Genomic DNA, 16,592 nt, shown 5'->3' on the forward strand with positions numbered 1-16,592 from the left:
ATCGACCATCAACCGAACTTTCCAAGTTTTAGTATAAAGTTTGACAGTTTTCTGTTCGGACTTGTCACAAACACCCTTGGCAGTTCTGCAGACTGAACCATCGCTCTTTATGTAGATTGCCTACATAATCACTAATCCAATTCATCGCTGATCCAATTCAATCGCTGATTCCGACTATTGGCTTCGGCCCTTGTGGGGGAACCGCTGATCCACGGTTGGCCAATTTATCGGCAATTTCGTTCCGTTGAACACCGGAGTGTCCTGAACCTCATATAAGTACAAGCTTGTTTTGTCTTGCGACAGAATTAAGCTTCTTTTTATATTCTTGAACAATCTTTGAGGTTTGCTTCGCGTTCTCCAGGGCTTTCAGTGCACCCTGACTGTCACTGAAAACTCCAATCTGTTTCCCGCTCCAACTCCTTTCGATTATTGTATTAGCTCCGCTTGTGTCATGCTAAAATAAGCTTTCAAAAGACGCGTCTAGATGTTGTTTTAAAATAAAACATTTCAAAAGTAATACTATTTCAGGTTTCATTATTCTTATTCAAAGTATGGCTCTTAACAAATATATGTGAAAAATGATTTCATTTAAATGGCCAGCATTAACACGTCTACGGTTAAAATCCACCAAGCACTCAATTCACGAATGCCGAATTGTTAAGAACGTTGCGATATCGGCGTTGAAAGACAGAACATCTAGTCTTTGGTCTGCCAGTTTTTTTTCTATCCTCGACAGAACCAGTTTCTTGAAATTTTTTCACCAACCTTTGTAATTGTCGACTCAATGGTCTAATAGTCCAATTATTTCCACTTGGCAGATGTCAGTGACATGAAAAAGGTACCGTCTAGGAATTATTCACCACTGACATCTAGGCGTCAATTTTGAAAAACCCTTTATAATTCATAAGTGTTAATTTGTGAATATTAATTAATTATAACCTGAGGAAGCAGAAACTTTACACAATTGTAAGAAATTTTGAATTTCTAAGCATTCATCTGCACATGCACCCACGCACATACCAGTTGCTTCACCATGCAACAGAAACACTAACTATGGAAATGCATATTTATCCACATGCGTCATGCACCTAAGCATGTTTACAGGGTATTCATTGAATATTTCTAGTGTGACTAACGTCGTTCTTTTCTGGCATTCGTAGAATAGAGTAGCAAAGAAAATAGCTAATGCCGCAGAGAAAAAAAATGTGGATGGGAACTATCGCTATACTACCATAATTCTTTGTTATAAAAACCTCTCTTAGTGACCGTAAGCTCGTACCCCAAATTATCATGAAATCATTTGTTCTATTATCGGATCAAATGGACACGCTTAGAATGGAAAATTAGTCCGTAAACTGTTTGGTACAATTTACATAAAATATTTGTAACTATCATCACCCAGATATTTTTTTCATGTGAAAGCATTTTTAATTGCGTTCAAAACTACTTATCGAAACACCCTGTATTCACCTTACCAATATCTTCGTGTACAATACGTGTCACAATACAGAAACTCTGCTGAGTGAGTGATGCTTGTGATTAAAACAAAAGTAAAAAACTAACAAAGTTGCACTCAGACGTAAGAAATAAAAAAAAATCGCTACTATTGAAAACTGAAAAATCCAAAACTGATAGCAGTAATGCACGCATAGTTCAAAAACAGAAGGGGGCATAACTTATTTTTCTATTACATACACACACACATACCTGCATATTCGAATATGTGAGGTTCCATTGTAGGTAGAGGCAGTAATAGTCACTGAAGCGCTGGAAAAGAATATTAAAATATGCACAAGAATACGCGCCTTTGCCGCCACCGCCATCGCTCAAAAACCATCGCTGCCAAGTAATACCAAGGCGAAGAACAATAACTACAACCCACTCAACTGTTGTATTGTGTCGGCCATGGAACTGGTGATTTGTATGCGGCTGACGCGATGCCTTTGATGGTGACGGTTGTGGAGATGGTGACGCTGGCACTAACTATGGCAAATGACTGTAACGTTGCATGCTGCCTTTTTTGCGCTTGTCTTCAAAGTACTTATCGTGCCATATGCGAAGTACGAGGTAGGCTTTTAAGGAAATAATGCTTTTGCTATTATAGTTGGAAGAAGTACGCATGTGCCAAACGATAAAGGTCGAATAGCTGTTTATCGTGAAGCCGTCTCTTTCGAGCTAAGTGCCTCTCGTTTCGGGATTTAAATCGATGTTGCTTTAAAGCGTTTCCATGTGAAGGAATCCCAGTACTTCCGTAATTGTAGTAGATTTTTCTGAAAATTAGCATTTGTAGGCTCAAAATTTTCAACATTAAATTAATCTCAAAATTATTAGTTTGTTATGAAATTTTTGACTCTTTCTTATAATAAGAATTTGTTGAGAATTTTGAAACTATAAATCAAAAAATCTCATTATAAGTAAGCTCAAAAGTTTCATAAAAGTTAATAATTTTAGATTAATTTAATGTTGAAATTTTTTATATTGAGTTCTCCTACGTTTTCTTTAATAAAATTTAGAAATTCTTCTTTTTAGGACAAAAAATACTTTAAAAATATTTTTTTTTCTAAAATTAAAAAATTTGAAAAAAAATAATAATTTGGTATTTATTCAATGTTGAAAATTTTGTTATTGAATTTTTTTAACTGAAATTTTTTCTGTTCTATTTAACATTTTTATATATTCTCTTATTATTTAGAACAAATTATACTTAAAAAAATCCGAAAATTTTAAGTACTTTCAGATAAATATGTTTAGAAAAACATTTTTTTGTGTTCTTCATGTAAATCAGCTTTTTTATCATTTTTTTAAATCATTAACTGAGACATTGCTTAGCAATTCTAGAAAGATTCATTGTGGAATATCCACTTCTTTGGGATTTCTTTAAGCAGCTTTTTCCCCAAAAAACTAAAAAATAATAATTTATAAAAATATCTTAAGGGGGTATTCTAGTGTAGAAATTCGAAAAAATAGTTTTGTTTTTGATATTCTCAAATCTTAACCTTTCAAGAGAATCTCCTTAAAAGAATATGTTAAAATTTTAATTATTTCCAGAGATATAGCTATTTTAGTGTCACGACTTCTAAAGTGGCTCGGCTCGAACGCCACAGGGCGTAATTGCTTACCTTCAGTGTGTGAGCCTTCTCAATATATATATCTGTCGTACTTACTATTATTATAAACAAAATACAATTTTTAATATTTAAAAAAAATGTGAAAAGTAACAAAAAGTAATATTTATCATTTTTTCGGGCAGCCGTAATTTGGCAAAAACAATTTTTTTCGACTTTTTTGTAGTAAGTACGATAGAAGCATTCATCAAGATTAATACAATTTTTTATTTTTTTGTTTCAGATTATTAGAACGGTTGCAATCGTGATAGGTGTCGCACCATTTTTTGTTAACCCCCCACTTCAACAACTTATAACTTTTTCAGTTTTTAATTTTTTGAGATTTTTAATTTTTTTATGTATATTTAAAACATTAATAAATATCTTATTAAAAAATGGGTGGTAAAAATATATATATTTTTATTTATATCACCCAAAAACCCACATCAAATTCATGCCTCTACACTAGAATACCCCCTTAAAGAACCGAAGATATTTCTTTTTAAAAATCCTTATACCATGTGTTGGAGTTTTTTTCATAAAAAACAAAACAAAACATATTTTCAACAAATGTGAAGGATAAAATTATTATTCTTTGAATTAATTAAAAAAAATTTGTTTAACTATTTTTTATCCTTAATAGGTAAAATGTAATTATTTACAAAAATTTCATAAACAAAAAAATATCTATACCGAAATGGAAAATAAAATAAAAATAGGAGATTTTGTTTCATAAATAACTAAAAAACAAATATTTTCCAAAAATTGTGAACAAAATTAATATTTTTGTTTTTTATAAAACGACTTTCTTTTAAATAAGTTTTAAAAAACTTGTTTTAAATATTTTTTTATCTTAACAGCTAAAAAATAATAATTTATAAATTTGATAAAAGGCAACATTGAAGAACTCTATGCCAAAATTTTCAATATTTAATAAATCTCAAACTTATAGAATTTATTTCAAAATTTTCCAGTTTAGTTTTTATTATACTCAAGCCTACAAAAGTACCAGTTCTCAGAAAAATTTACGATATCATCTAAAATACTTGGGTCGCTTGACATGGAATCGCTCCTCTGTGAATAAATCAATATTGATATAGGCGTGTGTGTTTTTTTGTGTCAATAGAAAAATTTTAAAATACTTGGAATTATCAGAAGCTTGTAAAAATGTTTGTATTGACACTTTAAATGCCATTGAAATTGATGATGTTGAATTGCTATTTCGCCGATGACTCAAAAAGCACTTATTCGTAGGGAACGGTTGTCTCTTGCAAATGCTCTCACAAGCTTTACCAAAGGTGACAGCCACACCAGGAGAATAGGGAGTCTAGGCAACCAACCTCTTACTCCGAAATCATATTGCCGTTGAAAATTTCCACAAGTTATTGAGCAGCATATTCCTTTAGTGACGTATGAGTTTTTTTGTTTGGTTTACTTATGATCCCTTAACGAAGCGCCAAGCCATGCATGCACTGCAAGTGCCCAAATTCTCCAAAAATCAAAAAAGCCTTGAAAGAGCAAATCAAAATTCAAAGCAAAGATGGCTATTTTTTCGAAATTCAAGGGTAAATCTATAGAAAATCGAGGTGCAAATACTATGGAAAGCTGTTACCTTCACATTCCTCCCAAACTCAATGAGTGAATAAAAAAAAAATGTATCGAATTGCGGAAGGACAACGTATGATTTCTGAACCCAGATAATGCGCTGTTCACGCCGCATTGTCTACCAAGGTTTTTAGCCAGAACACTACAGCAATTCAGTGTTATAAAAGATCATCCGCTTTATACGCCGGATCTACCTAAAGTGGAATATGCATTAAAAGGAAGAAGGTTGCACTCAATTCCAGCACATTCCGAGAAAACTTCACAAACTTCACGCGATCTGAATGAACTAATAAAACAAGTCTGCCAACACTGTTTCGTACAAAAAAAATTTAGCAGTGAGATACACTTCTTCTATGGCAGATCTTGGTATCTAAAGGCTACACCACGTATTTGCGCCCCAATGACCAGAAATCGCTCTAAGTATTCTACACTATTTTCAATATATACGCTTAGATGTTCATACATACATACATAGACATGTCAGCTATAGGTGAGTGTATATGTTTCCGTAAAATACCTGGTAATAATGCATAATTTACATGGAATTTGCAAAGAATAAGTGATTCGTTTTTTTCTTTCTTTCTTTTACTGATAGTTCTCCACTTCCTGGCATAATTTAAGTTTTCTATGTTGTGGTTGATGGAACTTGTGGGTCTCCAATTTGAATTTTGCGCTATTTTACTTGTGAATTTAGTTACTTTAATGATTTCCGTAATGATTGCCTTACTTAAACGGTTTTAGAAAAGGCTATTAATGAAAGTAATTTCTATTTCTCAAGCAATTCAACGTGATTTTTTGAGCCAAATCGAAGCATATTTTCTATCCAATCTCCATTCAGTACTGCAAGTCAATTTTTACGGCGACCTAGTTTAGCAAGCTTAGTCGGTAGTAGATACCTTTTAAGGATGGAATGTCTTTTTTAAGTCCATTCGGGACCAAATACGGATGGCTCGAAATTGGACGGATGGGTTGGTGGGGGAGTATTCTGTAAGGAACCTCCCATCAAACTTAAATTTGGGCTTCCGGACCACTGTAGTGTTTTCCAAGCGGAAGTATCCGCAATTAAGGAAGCGGTGGACTGGTTGCTTACCTCAGTAATTACGTTAAGGAAGTACATATTTACTCCGATAGCCAAGCGGCAATTAGGGCCTTGGGCTCGTTGTTTGTGCGTTCGAGATTGGTCGGGGAATGTCTGGCTTCTCTCTCGATTGCATCCGAATACTTCGACATCAGGCTCATTTGGGTAACCGGTCACAGCGGCATTGAGGGAACTGCTGGGCTGATGAGCTGGCTAGACAGGGAACTTTGGAGACGGGATCGTCGCGAAATGAGAGAATTGGGGTTGCCTTAGAGAACCTATGGTCTGCTCCTGGAAAGATGGGCCTCGAGTCAACTCAGCGAGCGCTCGGCTAGTGTGCAAACGTGCAAGGTCGCGGGAACCTTCTGGCCACGGGTAGATCGGGGACGCTCGAGGGAACTCCTAAGGCTACCAAAATCCCAACTCTCGAATTTGGTGGGTATCCTTACCGGACATTGTCCGTTAGGTTTTCAAGCTGTGAGACTTGGGATTGCCTCAAGTCCGATCTGCAGAACCTGTCTGGAGGACGAGGTGGAATCATCTCGACACCTTCTTCTCAGCTGCCCTACTCTCTTCTGGCAAACATTTAGACATCTGGGTTCTCATTTTTTCGCTACGCCTGCGGATATAGCGGGTCTAAATATCATAAATTTGATGAAGTTCATCAGTAGCTTGTTGCGGCTAACTACGAACGCAATCAGCCACCGTCGGCGTCGTCGTAAAATGCATGGTCATCATCGTCTCTAATCCCAAGGCTCCTTCTTCTTTCATCCTTCCCTTCTCCTTTCTCCTCTCCCATGTATGGTATCACAATGGACGAATTTTCAATATCTGTCCAAGTGTGCCCTAAGCTAGGCCAGCCATTTAACCTCCCCTAACCTAGGGGCCAAATAAGGCCAGCATTTTGAGGATGAATAATTTATTACGAAGCGTATGAAATGTAGCCAGAGAAATCTCTTTTTGTAGCAAAAAGTCAGCATTGACTTTAGCCTTTTAGTAGATATGGATATCTTTGCACGTTTTTTTTTATAGTCTCTGCAGCAAAAAGTCGTACTAATTTACTTGATTTTCCATTTTGAAATAAAAATGTATTAAAGTCTACTACTTTCCGCTTCTTTCACTTATTTGTACGAGATTAAAAAATATATGAACTTCTTTGAACCTCAAAATATAAAATGTGCGACAAAAGGCACATCCAAATTAGTTTTTAAATAACTTTTTTATTAAATGAAAAAAAAAACATTTTCTTTAAGTCATGAAAATTTTTATTTTATTTTTTATTTATGCTCCATTTCTGCTCTGTTTGTATACTTGCAGCTGTTTATTTCATAAAATAAAATAAAAATTGCCATTTGGAAAAGTTATAAATTTTATGATAGGGTGATTAATTTTGCGTCTCCTTGTGTTTTGATACTTTTTCAGTTTTTTTGTATCGATCTGGTCATTAGGTCTTAAAACCTAATCGGTAGGTCTTAAATCGCTTAAGTTGCTATATTATTTTCTTAAAGCCCATTTTCGCAGGAACTGATTAAGATCATGCATTTGTCGGCAAATTTTATTCAAAATTTATTAAATAAAATGTTCGGGCGTTTCCCGAACAATTTCGAGTGCATCATCACCGAGCATAGATCCTTTATTACCGCTTGACTATCACAATAAATATTTATCTCTTAAAAGGTTGTTACATTAGTGACACCTTGACTAAATATTTGAAAGCAATTATCTTCACTTTGAAGATCTGCAGTGATCTGTAAGCTTTAACTTAACTGAACTGAAAAATCCCAGATCAAAGAAAACACGTTTTTTATGTTCAAAATTAGCTTTAATCATCAATGTCATTTCCATCAAGAACAACGTAATCAATCCAGCGCCGCTCTGACATTTCAATACCACTTTTGTAGAACGACTTATTTTTTGCCTCAAAATAGGCCTCAGTTTCAGTGATAACCTCTTAATTCGAGCGAAATTTGCTACCGACGAACATTTTTTTAGGTCTGCGAACAGCTAGTAGTCCCTGTGAGCCAAGTCAGTAATCAAATGAGCAATTCGAAGCTCAATCCATGTAGTTTTGCCATTGTTTTGATTGAGCAAACGCAGTGAACAAACGCGAACCCCACTTTGAACAGAACTTTCTTTCTTTGCTCATGCAATATAAAGCCCAGACGTTCTTTTGGTATCTTTACGATGTTAGATAACTCACGCAACTCGACTTTTCCATCATTCAAAACGATTTTGTGATTTTTTTTTATCTTTTCTGGTGTTACCGCCTCATTTGGACAACCCCTGTGTTGTGCATTATCGGTGTCTCTACGACCACGTTCGAAGTCAGCAAACCATAGTTTTATTGCTATTTCTGATGGAGTGAAGTCTCATAACACTTGTCAAGCCATTGTTTCGCTTGAAAGGTATTTTTTCCTATCAGGAAGCCGTGTAACATTAATACACAAAATTCTTTTTGAACCATTGGTTTGAAAATAACAAAAATAGCGTCACGCTAAGCACAATAACTGCCCAAGTAATGAATAGAAATGAAAATGAAATGAAACTGAAATGAAATAAAAGACTCCTTCACCAATTTTTTCGTGCAACTTCGAGCTATTTCTTAGCAAGTTCCGTAAACCTTATTTCCAGATTTTGTAGGCTGTTGTTCCTTCTTTTGCGGGGACATAATTTGAACTTAGAGTAGACGTACATGGATTAGTTTGGGGCGATTATAAAGTCGAACAGCCTGAGAATTCCGAAGTACTCGCACTTCAAGGGTACAGGGACCTGTAAAATTTCGAAAAAAAAATGTTTTCTTGTTCATAAAATATTAATGTAATCCTTTAAGAATATGCCAAAAAAATTTTAGAACGTAAATTTAAGTATTTCTTATATTATAGATCGTCAACCGTGACGACTCTATTCTTTCCGTTCGAGCGCTGGGAAAGGTATAGTTACGTTGTCGACTTTAGACGCGTTTTTCTCAAAACAATATTTTTCGCGGCCGCCGTAGCCGAATGGGTTGGTGCATGATTACCATTCAGAATTCGCAGGGAGAACGTAGGTTCGAATCTCGGTGAAACACCAAAATTAAGAAAAACATTTTTCTAATAGCGGTCGCCCCTCGGCAGGCAATGGCAAACCTCCGAGTGTATTTCTGCCATGAAAAAGTTCCTTATAAAAATATCTGCCGTTCGGAGTCGGCTTGAAACTGTAGGTCCCTCCATTTGTGGAACAACATCAAGACGCACACCACAAATAGGAATTGACGTACACGATAACTCAAAAAGTTATTGGCTGATCTCCCTGAAATTTTGCACACATATTTTTTATGATGTTACTTTCTATGTGTTTCAAGTTTTCGAAGAAATAATTTTTTCGAAGCAAAAGTATTATAGTAGGAAAATTCGCCCCAAACAAATTTTTTTTCCGAAGTATTTTATTCCGCGAATTTTTTTTCCAATTTTTTTTAAATTCATATAGAAATTATGGCATTAATAAACAAAAGAAATTTTTGGTCTTTTGTCTTCAGGTCACTTACACCGATGCTACAATGCCCGCCGATTGAGAAGCCCCGTTGCGACCTTCCTGGAAGAATTGAGTGTACATCCGCCATTCTAAATGATTAAAATAAAAAAAATTTATATTAACGTATAAATAAACTGTATGCGAATTTTGAAAAAAAATATATTGACTTTTTCATTTTAAATAATTTTAATAAAAATCAGGGAAAATATGGCCGTTTACTGCTCCCCTTATATCAAGTCTGTGGCCCAGGCATCTTGTTTTTCCAATGTCGGCCATCGCTCGAATAAATAAGAGAATAACAAACCTCCGTTTTTATTTCTGCCATAAAAAATCTGCTCATTAAAGAAACCGAAATACGAATTTTCCAGAGAGGTATAATTCTTTCGGCGATTCATTTGGTACTACAATTTTTTGTGTACGAAATTCATTGTTTGTAGATAAAAATAATAACCTGCCGATTTTTCATTTTTCTTCACTTACAAAAGAAATTTTTATTGTAAAACTCAAACCTGCAGGAATAGGCTATCAATAAATACACATAAAACTGAAGGGAATATGGTCCGGAATAGACGAGTTATTAATTATTTTTCCATTGTGACCAATGTTCGGCCACGTTTCGGGCAACCCGCTAAAATGCAGCTCTGTCTTTTCCACTATTTTTAAATCCAGATGCCTCAACAAGTTTTTCCCACATTTGTTGGATGATTTTATTTTAATCATTTACGAGTCTGCAGCTATTGTTACTTTTAATTTATTCGCATAACCACCTTTTGCAAAACATATTTTAATATGCAAAGCACAAACGCGCATTGCAGAATAGCCCATAATTTTATTATTATTCCGTGCAGCATTGAACGCTTAGGACAAGAGAACTGACTTCATATTCAAAAGGAGTAGAAAAAAATAAAAAGTCAAAGCTAAGCAATAGAACAAAAAGTAGATGGAAGCAATGCAAAAGTAGAAGTTTCTAAATAAAAAAATAAAAAATTATTTCAACTCTTTCGATTTTTATTGAGTGATTTGTAAGCGCCCAACAATTTTGAATCGGAAGAAGGCGTTAAAATTGCAATTAATTCGCAAATAAATTTTTTTATAGAATAATGATGTCATAGCTACATTTTATGGTATTAGCAGGTAAAAAGTGCGAAATCATTTAAAAGTATTGTATTTTATTTGAATTGAATTGAGCACAAGAAGCCAGTGCACTTCAAAAATGGCACGCTATGAATTGAGGCAAAAAACGCAGAAATAAAATAAGCAAAGCAAAATTTAGCAAACATAAATTTTGTTGCCAAAAAAGAACAAGAAATTTTATGAATAACCGAAAATTTTAAATTAAGATAAAAATTTTATTAACCGGTTAAGGTTGAATTGTTTTCCATAAAACAAAGATTGCCGGATATGCCAAGCAAGCAAGCAGTTAAAAACGCGGCGCACAAAAGTGACTTAAAAATCTAGGTTGTATTTTATGTTTTCTTTTTCGCAGTATTTGGCTGTTTCTTTGTTTTACTTTGGTTTTTTTGATTTTACGTACGACAACCACGCGCGCATGCACACACTTACACTCACGCTCCGATCATTTGACAGTCGCGGCATAAATCAGTTTTTTTTTTTTTACTTTTCGCTTGCATTTCTTACAAATTTCATTTTCATTTTTAAAATTTACGAAATATTGCATACACGCATACAGATGTGCGTACGGCTTAGTTACGCGCCTGCGTAGATGTGTGGATATGCGATGAAAAATATTTCTGATCCGGCAGGCAGAGGGATTTTGGAGTGATGCCTGCTTTATGTGTTTTTTTTATGTTTTTGCATTTTAGTTGTATCTTGTGCCTGCTCATGTGTGGGTGTCTGAATTTGTGCGTTCATATGTGTACGTAATATGCCCAATAAACTTTGGGGCTTGAGATCAAATTGAGGTTAAGTTGAGCAGGTAAGGATATTTTCGCTCTTTCATTCGGAACTCTAACTTTAATTCTCGGTGGTTAATTTTGTATCCTTAGTATGCTCAAAGGCCGAAACATTGACATAAAGATCGGTAGTGTGCATTCTGAGTAATACCTCGAACAGAGATTTGTAGCATTTCTAATTTGAGAAAAAATTCGCTATCAACTTTATCTCAAATGTACTTCTCCAGTTGGTTGGTTGCAGCATCAGGATAAGAACGCCATATTTAAGTCGATAGAATAGTGTAAAGGTAAAGTATCTACAATAGAAAAAATATATCAGATAAACCATTGACAAGTCACTTGCATATTATTATTCTGAAGAACTGTCGTTCATATTGAAAATTGTTTCCAATTCGAATACCATTAAGATCGCTAGCATCTTAAGCGAATTTTACGTTGGTGATATGCAGATGTTGCCTGAGAAGACCCTTAGTAAAATTTTTCGAAGAATAATTTCCTGTAACGTTTTAATCCTCTTCTTCTTAGCATCATGGTCCTTCGTGAACCATTGTTTCATTCACAGTCTATGTAAGGCTATCTCCTTCCACCGACGCTCGTTTAGCTTTTAAAAATCAACGTCTTCGAGCCATCTCTCTATGGGGCGTCCGCTTCTTCGGCCTCCAACAGAGCATAATTTAACTGCCTTTTGGGTTTTTCTCTTCTTGGACATTCTAAACATGTATCCGAGCCAGCTTATCCTCTAAGATTTTATAAATTTTAACACACTTGCGTCTTTTGCTAATAGTTCCAACTCATGATTATATCTAATTCGATAGGTATCGTCTTGCGGTCTTACTGATCCATGTGTCTTTCGCAATATTTTTCCTAATCCCTCGAGAACACGCGCCTCGTAAGATAGCACGGATTCTCGCGCATGAGCATTTTGCTCACTTCATGTAAGAATGTAACTTTTTAATGGATTACGATTTTTAAACATTTCATTTTTAACATAGTTATAATACCAAGTCATTTTTTTGCAATTATGTGTTTCTTTAAGAAATTCATACTGTAAAATTATATAAATTCATTCAATCAAGACATAACCAACAATTTTACATTCATACTTTAGTATATTAAGAAAAAAACCTCCTTGTAACAAAATAAATAAATAAAAGACAAAAATCGTTGCTTTCGAAGCAAGATGGGCACATATACATAACGTATTCCGTGCAAAGTAATTTTCTACATAAAGTGCAGCCTTTTTTCGAACGTCTGTTTTTACTCCTGGGGCAAAGCTCGCAAAAGTCAGGTCGTAGGTGTTGGCTTTCAGGTTCTTTTGCTGGTACAATGCGATCCATAGTATTTCTTAAATCACAGGTAAAGTTTTTATGGCCTGCCGATTAGAAATATGTGGCTTTATTAGCTCCATGGCAATTTCCTTTAGAAACGCCCTCCTCTGGGTTAAATTGCCTGTATTTGATTTGTAATGTGTAATTATGCCAGTAATGTCAATAAGCGTGAAAAAGAGGCGCATTGGCCACCTGCAGGTTATCCTGGAAACTGAATATGTGCCTTTCGTTTGATCAACAGTGTCTACACCCCTTTCGTCTGGTTGTAAAAGGTTATTACTTCGGGTTTGTTCTCAGATGTTTCATCATTAGCTTGGCCATCGGCATGAAGTGATGATAGCATAAGTACAATTTTATTCGTTTTTTACACTGGAACGTAAGAGACAAGAACCTTGTTTTCGGCAAATGCAGTCATTGTATGTGGTTGCGACCTTCCTTTTGCTGAAATACATTGAGGTGGAATTTCCTTTTTATTTTTTCTTATTGTACCCACAATGGTCGTTTCTATATTGTTTGTATAGTTCATCTGCTAAAGGTATTGAAGTAAAATAATTATCCATGGTAATGTCTCTGTCACTATTCAAAATTGGGGCAGCAACCCTTTTCACAACCCGAGATTTTCAACAAAAAAGATAAATCAAGAAATACTTACATTGTTTCTCGCGCAATGAGCAAAATGCCGCTCTCAAAAATCAACCGTCTACCTACACGTCCGATCGTGCACTAATCGAAAGAAATGCTCCTCAATGTACGAAGCACAACTACTAGCGAAGGTACTCACCACAATTAGTGCCAGAAATACATAGAACATAAAAATTTCGCGAAATGAAAAATTGCTTGAGCAAAATGCTCATAGCGCGTGTTCTCGAGGGTTAAAATACCATTAGCGGATTAATGTCAGTAGTTTTTAGCGTCCACAGTTCATAGGCAAACACGGCGCGGTTCACGGTTTTCTATTCTTAACTCTTGGTCGCGAGATAATAATTTAGACTTAAGCAGCTTCAAATTAGAAAAGTAAAACTGGTTTGCTGCTAAAATTCTATCATTTATTGTGAATGGTGTATCCTTGTTTGCTGATATTTTGGTACCAAGGTACTAGGTAAATTCTTGTACACTCTCGGATGCATAGTCTGCGATCAGCAGGTCATCATATCTTAAACCGGACCTGGATCGGACCATAAACTTCGTTTTGTGCTCTGTGCTAATTCTTAGCTTAGCCACTATTCGTATTAATTTTTTTAGTTGTATAAATGCACTTGTATAAATGCACTTCTGCCTTTCACCATATTAAGTACATATAATGGGTTTAAATAAGCACAATTATATAATATTTCCTGTGAAATTTTACTCTATATGTCTCGCGGCGGCGACCGTAACCAAATGGGTTGATACGTGACTACCATTCGATAGTGCCTGGGTTCGAAACAGAATGCATAGATTGACGTAGGATTTTTCCATTGATTAATCGAACATTTTTCTTTTAATTTATTTGAGTAACTTTTTTGTCAAAATAAATAAATTTTAAGTAAAAATGTATGCTTTTTTCAAAAACGTCTTCGTCGCTCTGCAGATAATTTATTGAAATTTAAAATAAGTAGTCCACTTCTTTCAGATAAAAATTAAGTTGCTTATGACACCCACGGTGAAGAAGTGTACTGGAAAAATTTTCTCACGCGGATCAATGTTTTTCGGTTAGTAAATTTATGTTTTCGTAATGAATGTTTTTCAACAATTTCGTCCAAATCTAAAAATAAATGAACATCAACTATTCTATCATAGTTTCAATTTTATTGCCACTTAAGGAGGTGATACATAAATTCTCTTTTTTCAAATTCAGAAATTAACATTTTCGAACCAATATATATCCGTGCTACTTCACATAAGATCGTCGTGTGGCATACTGCGAGATGTAGACATCTTTGAGCATAAATGCATGCAATTTTGGTCGTCAAGAAGATTTGTTCTCGTTGTATGTTGGAGACCGCATAGTTCAGCAATTGCCCATAAAAGTACTTGTGCCGATTGGTGTAAAGCAATTTTGAAGAAATTTAAAAACGGTGGCTCAAAATACGTCTATGACTTCGTAAGAGGTAATCTTGGATCTATTCATATAAGCCGGAAACAGTAATCGAGAGTTATACGCAAATCATCGAAGAAGCACCTAAATACAAATCGTCGCCTATTTTTTCAGAAAATCTGACCGGCTATGTCGCAATTGTGCCACTAGAGAAAACAGTCAATTCTGAGTGGTAAATAAGTATTATTTGTTAGAAGTTTTCGGAAAATTATGACGCTAACGAATCATAATTCACCAAGGCAATGCGAGCTTTCACATTTCACCTCACTTCAGAGAGTTTTTTGAGCACTCAAAAAATCGAATTAATGGGTTATTCAGCCTACAGCTTTGCTTTGATACCGAATGATTTCTTTTTGTTCCGCAGATCAAAAATAAAATGCTAGGTCAACGTTTTCATCGCCTGAAGAAGCTGTTGAAGCATTTAAAGGTTTGAAGGTATCCAATTCTGAGTGGTTAAAGTGCTCTGAAAATTGGTTCAAGTGAATGCAAAAGTATGCTGATTTCGAAGAAGAAAATGTTGAAAACAACAAAGAAATTTTGTATATTTCTTTATTTATTATTTAGTCTATTAACGCAAGCTTCTCACAAACTTATTACAACAAAAAGTATAATAACTAACGAGCATGATTTACCAGATACCTACAAAAATAGAGTATAAAGTAATTAAAAATGCACAATAAATAAAATGAAAAACGATATTTAAAATTTTTTAGGCTTTTTATTTATCTTCTTTTAAATACAAAAATTAAAAATTTTGTTTTTTTTTAATTTTAATAATTTTAAAAATGTTGCTGAAGTTGACCCTCCCGAAAAATTGGACCTGGACGGTGTTGTTCATTTTGGCTCCTCTATTTATCTTAAATACAAAAACGAGAAAAATTATTAATCAGTATGACTGTAGCTATGCCCCGGACTAGAATAAGAAACTAAATAAATTTGACAAAATTTGATACTCTAAAAATCGTGTTTTTTCAGATTTTTAATGAAAAAAATACGAAATAATTGAAATTATAATATGATTCTAATACGGGCTATATATTGTTGCGAACAATATATTAAAACTTCAGACGATTCGGTTAAATAGTTTTGTTTGACAAGAAATTCGATATTCCAACTCGAAACCTTAGACACTTTTTGACACCTTAGACACACCTTAGACTCAATGTTTTATATGGGAATACTCAGCTCAAATCAAAAACCTAGGCAACCGGGTAAAAATTACCACATAATATATAGGTTTATAATTAATTAAATATTCGTCCTTTGTTTCCATGCAGAAAGTTACTTGAAGCGGCAGGTCATGATATTTTGTAGAAAAAATTTAGAAGTGATTTTATGGCCTCTGGGGTACTTTTTACACAGTAGCGACGAACGCCGGGTTAATATAGAATTTTTTTAATTAATGGGTAGCTATTGTTGGCAGTAAGGACTTTTCGGTTGACTGTAAAAAAATATATTTTGCCTTCTGTACTACCTATATTTGTGCACTGTAATATCATACACCGAATAAATATATAAATAAATAAAAATTTTACGCATCAGCTAGAAAACGTCATTAGCTATCAACTTGAGAATTCAAAAATATCTCAAAGTTTGGTGAAGCCAATTTTCAGCGCTCGTTGGGTATCCTCCTCATACATCTACTACATCAAAGTAGGTATGCGAGAATGCAAAAGCTGCACCTATTTGTAATCTTTACTGCAGACAAATACAACAATATGCTCATTCTGTTTTACTTTTACTTTCGTGCACAACTGGTTTGAGCGCATTTTTGCTGCCGCTGCCGCTGTCGCTGTCGCGGCCCCTCTGCTGTTTTAGCTCATTCGTATTTGTCCCATTTACTTCCTCTTCTTCTTTGCTCCTGCTTTATTTATTTGTCATTTATTTCATTGTTTTTTAGTGCTTTTAATATTGTTTGTGCATAAATCTGTATTAAGCGTAAATATTTCGTTGTTTTGAGTGAGCTTTCCCAACACG

Source organism: Anastrepha obliqua, chromosome 1 (genome assembly GCF_027943255.1).
Source record: "Anastrepha obliqua isolate idAnaObli1 chromosome 1, idAnaObli1_1.0, whole genome shotgun sequence".
Lineage (NCBI taxonomy): Eukaryota > Metazoa > Arthropoda > Insecta > Diptera > Tephritidae > Anastrepha > Anastrepha obliqua.